The 9,511-nt window shown below is 40.3% G+C and overlaps 1 protein-coding gene across 5 annotated transcripts in view; it reads right to left on the minus strand.

The window, feature by feature from the left end:
• The window catches only part of LOC117522219 (zinc finger protein 521), a 296,467-nt gene that overhangs the window by 102,564 nt on the left and 184,392 nt on the right, over positions 1-9,511 (minus strand). The gene's annotated exons all lie outside the window — the stretch shown is intronic.

Genomic DNA, 9,511 nt, shown 5'->3' on the forward strand with positions numbered 1-9,511 from the left:
GGAGGGGAATACTTGCTTCACAATTTGAGGTGATGCTTTGTTAGATGGCTAGGTTAGCAAAATGCATCCAGACAAATGCATTTAATGGATTTATTGTTTTAAGACAGGGAAGAAGGTTATCAGATTGGTTCCTGTGTCCATATTATATAGTACATGATGCGTATCAAACTGCCACGGTGAAGAAAGAGCTGACCCAGAAGGGGAGGCTCTCGATTTACCAGCCGTTATACGCTCAAATCTTCACCTATGGTCATCAGCTTTGGGTAACGACCAAACTAACAAGGTTGCAGATACAAGCGGTGGGCATGAGGTTCCTCCATTGGGCATCTAGGCTTAGATAAACCCGAATATGCGGCAGGGACTCTGAGTTGAGCGGCTGCTCTTTCGCATCAAAAGGAGCCAACTGAGGTGGTTTGCCTGTCTGATGAGGATGCCCCCGGTCATCTCCCTAGGGAGGTCTTCCAGGCATGTCCAACACAGAAGACAACAAGAGACGACTCTAGACACATTGGAAGGATTACATTTCCCTGCTGGTTTGGGAACCCCATATTTTGGCCTCGGGTAAAAATGCAATTATGAAAACATTATCATGGATTAATTTTACATATGTGTAGGAAGGAAACCATGCTGGATAATTGTTTTCCTTCCGCGCTCATCTTCCCACCATCATCCCAATGCAGCTGACACCCTTTTGTCAATTCTTGAGTGTAGCATTTGAATGCACCATCATGAAATGTATAGAGAAATTTGCTTTGCAGTTTAAAGCTACATGACCTTTCAAATTTCACAAAAGAGAAAATTTAGTTTCTACCAAAATCCCAGCATTATAATGTAGGTTTATTTTTGTAACATATTGCAAAACTACAGCTCATTTTAATTAAGAGGACATATTTATCTTACAGTATCTGGGGGGAAATTACATAGTGCATGTTGTCTTTTCTTTCATTGCCCTCATGCAGTCTAACTACAGGAAGAAGCGCGTGTGTGAGGTTTTGAGAATACCTGTGACCCATCTTACATTAACATCCATAAACTTTCCAGTACATCACTTCCAAATCTACAAAATGGTTAATCATAGCATCTGATCCCTTGAATGTCTCCCCCTCGGGGGTTGAAATTCTAAATTGTTTCCAGGCAGCATGAATTTTGATCATATTGGCAACATCATATTATGAATCCCTTATCCAAATGCTAAGGAATAAAATTATAGTGGTGCGAAAGAAAGTTCTTTTTATGAAATAAATCCTAAAAAAAAACAAAAAACAAAAACAAAACAGTGACACTAAACCTTTAAATAGTAATAAGTTTAATTGCACTTTTTTTTAAAGAGAAGTTTAAAATATTAACATTTTATCATTTTTGCTTTATTGGTCTAATTTTATTTAGGGTGATTGATATTCTATGTGACACACAGTAAAATTTTTCTAACCCTAAATATGGCTCCATCACGTGCAAATTTGTTTTTCTTTCCTCCTGCGTTTGTACCAGGGATGGAATCAGACTGGCAGCCTGTTTCTTAGTGAGAGCCAAGGGAGGAAGCCAGCTCGCTCGCCTTTTATAGCTGCCTCATTGCGCTGAGGTCACTTCCTGTCGCTCCCCTAGCCCTTCTCCTTGGTTGGCCAATCAGCACGGCCCTGCCTGAGCCCCCTCCCCTCTGGATGTCGCGAGCAGACTCTGGATATAGTTACAGGGCCGCTGGGGACTGTCAGCTCTCTCTATCCTCATCTCTGGCGCTCCCTCCTCCCACTCTGTGTTTTCGAGTCTCCTGAGCATTCTTCGCTGCCGCCACCCTGTCCCTTCACACTCCTAAGAAAATCCTTTAGATGAGAACTGCTCCCGTGTCTGCTCCGTCTAAGCATCCCTGACACCAGCAAAGTAAGCCCATCTGCATATCCACAGGGTCTCGCGTTCCTGCGGCTCATGGTTTATGTATTTCACAGCTCCTTAAAACACAAACGCCTAATATCTCTCCCATGTGGAGGCCTGGGAGGGAAAGACGGAGGGAAAAACTGCTCTCAAAAAGAATGGTCTTTATTTCGCCTCGCTGTTTACCTTTTTTTTCCTGTCCTTAAATCAGGGCTGAAGTTCATGTGTTGTTGAAGGTTGTTGGGGAAGCCGGAGCTTGTGCAGGTCTGGTTTGTATAGTATTGTAACAATGATCCAGCTCCGGCATCTGAAACGTGCTAGATGAAGGAAGCTTCAAATGTGCAGCGAGAAACAAAAATTGTGGGAACCAGAGGGACGCTCAGTCGAGCACAGTCTGCTCCTCGACTGAAGCTCAACAGGTAAGTGATGAGACGTTCAATAGTGAGGCGGTGAACCTCGTTTCACTTTTGCAAAGAATACTGATTTGTGACAGTGTGAAGCTTGTGTCAAATTGCCATTTCCAAAAGACAGACAATGTTCAAAGCTTCACATTTCAAGGAAACACTGGAAAAGATTGGACTGATTTGAAGTCTGCACCAGCACATGAGGACTGCTCAATTATGGAAAAAAAAACAACCAAACAAACAAAAAAAATATCATAATTAAGATTACTGTATCTGTACATCAGAGTGTGCCCATGGCCGAGCATCAGCCCACCCACTTTTTGGAAGAAAGATGATTTGACGGCAAACATAAATTAAACAAGAGCAAGTCTTTCAAGGCCTAACAGTAATCCTTCAAAGTCTATATGAAATGAAACTTTATCCAGAATCCGGATCTGGAACCCAGATCACCTCTAAAATTAATAGAGTATTCCGTGGCCTAATATCTACCTGTGGTGGAACTTTAATCAAAATCTGTGCAGTAGTTTTGACGTAATCCTGCTAACAGTAATCCTTCAAAGTCTATATAAAATTAAACTTGATCCAGAATCCGGATCTGGAACCCGGATCACCTCTAAAATTAATAGAGTATTCCGTGGCCTAATAGCTACCTGTGGTGGAACTTTAATCAAAATCCGTGCAGTAATTTTGACATAATCCTGCTAAGAGTAATCCTTCAAAGCCTATAAAACAATCAAGAATCCAGATCCAGATCATCTCTAAAATTTAATGGCGTCTTCCATGACCTAATATCTACCTGTGGTGAAAATTTCATCAAAATCCGTGCAGTACTTTTGACGTAATCCCGCTAACAGAGACAGACAAATAAATGCTGATAATTTTATTGTGTTCCTGGCAGACGTAATAACTTTGGGACCCAATACATCATAAACAGCAAAAAGTAATGAATTTTCTCAATGTTTTTCTCATCTTCTTCGCATGTTACCTGTGATGATGTCATCAGTGTGCGCTGGTAGTGGAACTGATGCTCAAAAGTGCCCTTAGTTTGATTCTCGTGCAAGAAAACAGGAAGTGTTCAGGGACAATGGCTATTTGTGAAGGGTAAGATGGAAATCTGCAATGACCGGTTTTCTACTGCTGACGAGAGAAAGCAGCTTAACGACAACTGGACATCCACTGGCAAGATATGAACAATTAGAGAACAAAACAGAGGCAACCACTGGGAAAGTTCTCTCTCTGTATTTCTGCTCAAAGTTTTAGGCATATACACAACTTTCCGACGGACTCGCCAAAGATCAGCTGACAAGGAACACATTTAATAAATGAGAAAAGGATTTGTACAGGACAAAAACAGACAAGCAGGTGAGTTATTTGTGATGAATTCAGACATTTTATTGAAATGTGCATTCCAACAAACATAATACTGGCTGTGTTTGTGCAGTGGTCCAAACCCTCTTCAGGAAGAATGTTGTACAGAATGCCCTGGGCACTCAGACGAGTGAATACCGTATTTTGTCCAAAACTGAAATCAGTTATTATCATTTATTAATATTTTATCAATTACAATATATTTCATATATTTAATTACTATTAGCGCAGTGATTACTCATTAACTTTGTTTATTGAACTTAAAGACAAAGCAACACAAAAAACAACAACAAAACCAATGGATTTTCTTTAAATATAAAAGGATTATTAACTGAGCAAGTGAGGTTAATAATTTATAATTTGTTTATTTTATATATATATATATATATATATATATACACTCAACAAAAATATAAACGCAACACTTTTGGTTTTGCTCCCATTTTGTATGAGATGAACTCAAAGATCTAAAACTTTTTCCACATACACAACATCACCATTTCCCTCAAATATTGTTCACAAACCAGTCTAAATCTGTGATAGTGAGCACTTCTCCTTTGCTGAGATAATCCATCCCACCTCACAGGTGTGCCATATCAAGATGCTGATTAGACACCATGATTAGTGCACAGGTGTGCCTTAGACTGCCCACAATAAAAGGCCACTCTGAAAGGTGCAGTTTTGTTTTATTGGGGGGGATACCAGTCAGTATCTGGTGTGACCACCATTTGCCTCATGCAGTGCAACACATCTCCTTCGCATAGAGTTGATCAGGTTGTCAATTGTGGCCTGTGGAATGTTGGTCCACTCCTCTTCAATGGCTGTGCGAAGTTGCTGGATATTGGCAGGAACTGGTACACGCTGTCGTATACGCCAGTCCAGAGCATCCCAAACATGCTCAATGGGTGACATGTCCGGTGAGTATGCCGGCCATGCAAGAACTGGGACATTTTCAGCTTCCAAGAATTGTGTACAGATCCTTGCAACATGGGGCCGTGCATTATCCTGCTGCAACATGAGGTGATGTTCTTGGATGTATGGCACAACAATGGGCCTCAGGATCGCATCACGGTATCTCTGTGCATTCAAAATGGCATCAATAAAATGCACCTGTGTTCTTCGTCCATAACAGATGCCTGCCCATACCATAACCCCACCGCCACCATGGGCCACTCGATCCACAACATTGACATCAGAAAACCTCTCACCCACACGACGCCACACACGCTGTCTGCCATCTGCCCTGGACAGTGTGAACTGGGATTCATCCGTGAAGAGAACACCTCTGCAACGTGCCAAACGCCAGCGAATGTGAGCATTTGCCCACTCAAGTCAGGTACGACAACGAACTGGAGTCAGGTCGAGACCCCGATGAGGACGACGAGCATGCAGATGAGCTTCCCTGAGACAGTTTCTGACAGTTTGTGCAGAAATTCTTTGGTTATGCAAACCGATTGTTTCAGCAGCTGTCCAAGTGGCTGGTCTCAGACGATCTTGGAGGTAAACATGCTGGATGTGGAGGTCCTGGGCTGGTGTGGTTACACGTGGTCTGCGGTTGTGAGGCTGGTTGGATGTACTGCCAAATTCTCTGAAACGCCTTTGGAGACGGCTTATGGTAGAGAAATGAACATTCAATACACGAGCAACAGTTCTGGTTGACATTCCTGCTGTCAGCATGCCAATTGCACGCTCCCTCAAATCTTGCGACATCTGTGGCATTGTGCTGTGTGATAAAACTGCACCTTTCAGAGTGGCCTTTTATTGTGGACAGTCTAAGGCACACCTGTGCACTAATCATGGTGTCTAATCAGCATCTTGATATGGCACACCTGTGAGGTGGGATGGATTATCTCAACAAAGGAGAAGTGCTCACTATCACAGATTCAGACTGGTTTGTGAACAATATTTGAGAGAAATGGTGATATTGTATATGTGGAAAAAGTTTTAGATCTTTGAGTTCATCTCATACAAAATGGGAGCAAAACCAAAGTGTTGCGTTTATATTTTTGTTGAGTGTATGTTGTAATGGACTGGTAAAACAGTTGCATTTTCATTTCTTCTTATGATTTAGATAATGTATCTGTAGTAGTTTTGACTTAGGAACTATATTTTAGCCCAGAGGATAACTTCTGCTTGTCCTCACTTGATTCTGCAGAATGTCAGCTTTCTGGAAGCATCCATAATATTGTCAGTAAGGCAGCGTAGTCTTGTTTGAACCCCTGCGTGATATCGCGGGATTTGACCACTTACGGGGACAGCCTGCCATTGTGCAACATAAACACAGCATCACTTCACACGGAAAGATGGTGTACTGTTTTGTTTTCGGCTGCAATCACCGAAGCAGTCATGAAAAGTACAGTGTTTTGGTTCCCAGTGGAGAAGAGAAGACAAGGCAAATGGGACACATTGTGTTGGTAAGTGTTAGCCTACGCACCTAGCCAAAGTAGCTGCGGTCTCTCGCCTGCACAACCGCCTCGACATGTTTCAGCTCCAAGTCATAAACAAACTGCAACACATGTCCACTTTCCACCGCATCGTTACTTTTTCTTTGCATTTTCACTTTGGTTGCCGTGTAATTTGCCCAAAACCTCAGAGAAAGTGTTGTGTTTCTGAACACTCTGCAAAATGTGAAAGACAGAGTATGTCCCTTTTGGTCAACTGTGTCAACATGGTGGTGCAACATGGCGGCTTGCATCGGGGGGTGGGGGGCATGCCCATGTAGAGATGAAGGGCTCATTCAGAGTTTATGAAAACACACTGATTCAATACATTCTAATGCACAGCTGATTATGAATGCTATATTCTATATTATACAAATTTTTTTTATATATTTTTTTCTATTTATATTTTTTTATATAACGCCTAACAATCCTGATGATATAGTCCATATCTGACGCCGTGTATTGACTTCTTTGTGTACAGACTGCCGTCTGCTTTCCTCAGTCCAGTGAAAAATTGTGACAGAAATTTGTCAAGATCTTAATCTGACAGTGCCTGCGCTTCAGGTAGAGACATCCCAGTGAATACTGCAAATGACTCCAGACGGTTTACTGGCTTTGTTGTTTTTTTTTTTTTGTTGTTTTTTTTTTTAGGAGAATTAGCACCATCAATCAGCTTGTTCAAATCGCCGTCTGTCACCAAAACAAATTCCACCATGTTTTGTTTTTAAGCTAAGCGCCTTCGCCACTAGTGTGAGCGTGCAGTGGTCGCGGTGTGCAATGGTACAAAATGTATAGAACCAAAATTGCATGGAAAATGGAACACAATGGCAAATGGGACAAATGATCCATATCACGTGACATAAAAACCACCAATCAAATGACAAGGATCTATTTAGGTGTTACATAAATGCTAATAAATCCTCCTAAATCCTACACACTGTAGCTTTAAAATACATATTTAAGGTACAATATTTTTTCTAACTGTCCAATGCAAGTTCATTAACTTAGATCAACTTAATATTTTTGCTCTTTAGTAACAAACTGGAAGTTAATGTTCCCATTATTTGAGTTCAAGTTAAACTGGACTTCAGGTTCGGTGTGGAACAGAACAAAATCTGATACTTAGATTTATGCTCCTCTGTGGGACGGAGTGAATGGTTCTCTAAAGATCACTCTTCCATGAACCCATGGGGCAGCAAACAAATGATATTAAGGACATCAATCACACCAGTTCTTTCCTGAATGTAATGAGGAAACAATGAGGAGAACAAATTAAGAATATTTACTGGGCAGTATCAGGTTGTTCTGGAAGAGCCACAGGCCAGAAACAATGCTCGTCCAGCCTCATCAACATGGAAATAAACATCAAATATAAACCGACAAACTTTGTGATCAATGCAAAGTTTAAAAAGTAAGAAAAAAAGATAAAACTACATGGAGGTGTTAATGAGGAATTTCACCTTCTTGTTTTGAAATGTGTCATCACAGTATTCAGCCTGATGGTGTCAATTCCAATTTTCTATATCTGCTACAAGTTCCAATAGTATTTGAAATGATGCATTCCAGCTCAGTAGTAGATCCTGTAAAAGAGATCATGTGATGACTACCATTTGTCCATCTATCAATATGTCTAAAAGTAAAAATATCTCAGCGGCAGACAGATTTAGATAAACCTTTGGGGAAGGGTGGCTTCAAAGATTTGCAATTTATCTCTTAACATTCTTGAACACTGTGAGATGAGTTTTCGTTTTATTTATTTCAGTAATACTTATTCCTGATGATGTCATAAAGACCAGATGGAATGAAAAACCAGATGTTACAGTGCTACCCCTGGCGGAAATACACACTGTGCAAGTTCAGCCACTCCAAAAACAGCCAGAACTGGTGAATTGGAAACCTTATAATTGTCCAGGTCTCCCTCGCAAAAGATGTCTCGATCTCAATGGGACTAACCTCATTAAATAAAATTTGAATTAAATTAAAAAATTATAGAATATAGTTTTGGTTGGACTAAAGACGAAGGCCACACATTTTTCAAGCTAGGCTCCATTTTTTTAGATTTTTTTCTTTTATCTTTTCATTCAGTACCAAAGCAAGTGACTTAGAACACAAACACCATCTTGGGTTAACCAGCTACATAATAGCTTGTCTTGTACGGTTACATACAAGACAAGCTAAAAGAACTCAGGAAAAGACTTCTTGTCAACACCAGATGGGCAAAATATAAATAGAAGGGTCTGGTAGTATGGAGAGGATCTACAACTACAAAAGAAACTTTTGAAAAAGACTATATCGTTCTTTAGCCACTTAGCTTAGCTTCCAATTCACCACTGTGATAGTGATAATGTTTGTGTTCTAAATCAATACTGCACTGATTAAATTGTACATTTTCCTCACGAAACACAAAAATAACCTTTTATTTAAAAAAAAACTACAAACAACTGTACAGTTAGCCACTTAGCTTAGCATCCACTCCGCTACTGTGAGTGTTTGAGCTTGGCCCATACAATTACACTGTGCAACCAGTTTTCCTGTGTCAGTGTCTGTGTTCTAAATCAATACGACACTGATTAAAATGTACACTTAACTCAAAAAATACAAAAGAACCACTTTAAAAGATTGTAGTTAGCATCTGAGCTTAGCCTCCAGTCCACAACTGTGAGTATTTTTAGCTTGCCAAATACAATTATATTAAGCATGCAGTGAGTCTGTGACAGTGTTTGCATTCCAAATCAATACTGCACTGATTAAATTGCACATTTACCTCACAAAATACAAAAGAAACCTTTTTAAGACTGCACAGTTAGCCCCTTAGCTTAACTTCCTACCCGCTACTTGTAAGTGCCAGTTAGCCTGTGGTTTTTATGTTCTAAATCAATATGACATCATTTATATTCCTTTTTGTCCTGAGTGACAAGATGATCCCCTAAAGATCTAAAAATAGAGCCCGGGTTGAAAAATGCTGGACTTCCACTGTAATGCTTTGCACTGTAACAGGCCACTAGGGGGCGATAGAGACAGTTTGGCTTTACTTTAACCACATCATGTGCATATCTGGGTGAGGATGTAAATTTGCCACTGTGAAGTAAGCCTTCACACAGAGGTGATCATAATGACATTTCTGTGTTGTAACACAGAAGAGAGCTATAAATATGTAAAAATCAAAGTCAGCATTGGTGGACTGAGACAAAGATGCAAAGATCTGTACTCCTAAACACAAAGTTGGGTGCTGGATCCATAATGAGATGATTAAAATTTCAAAAAGACGGGGCACCAAGTTTATTGCACAAAGGTTTCGAGTTGTGTAATAAACACAATGCAAACACACCCAGGTACTTAAATTATAGTGTCAGCAAGAGGCCATTTGACATTAGACAAGGATGTAAAAACCCCCACAAAAGATAACCATGACAGCAATAAGAATGCTAATAC

This window comes from Thalassophryne amazonica, chromosome 12 (assembly GCF_902500255.1).
Source record: "Thalassophryne amazonica chromosome 12, fThaAma1.1, whole genome shotgun sequence".
NCBI classification, from domain to species: Eukaryota; Metazoa; Chordata; class Actinopteri; order Batrachoidiformes; family Batrachoididae; genus Thalassophryne; species Thalassophryne amazonica.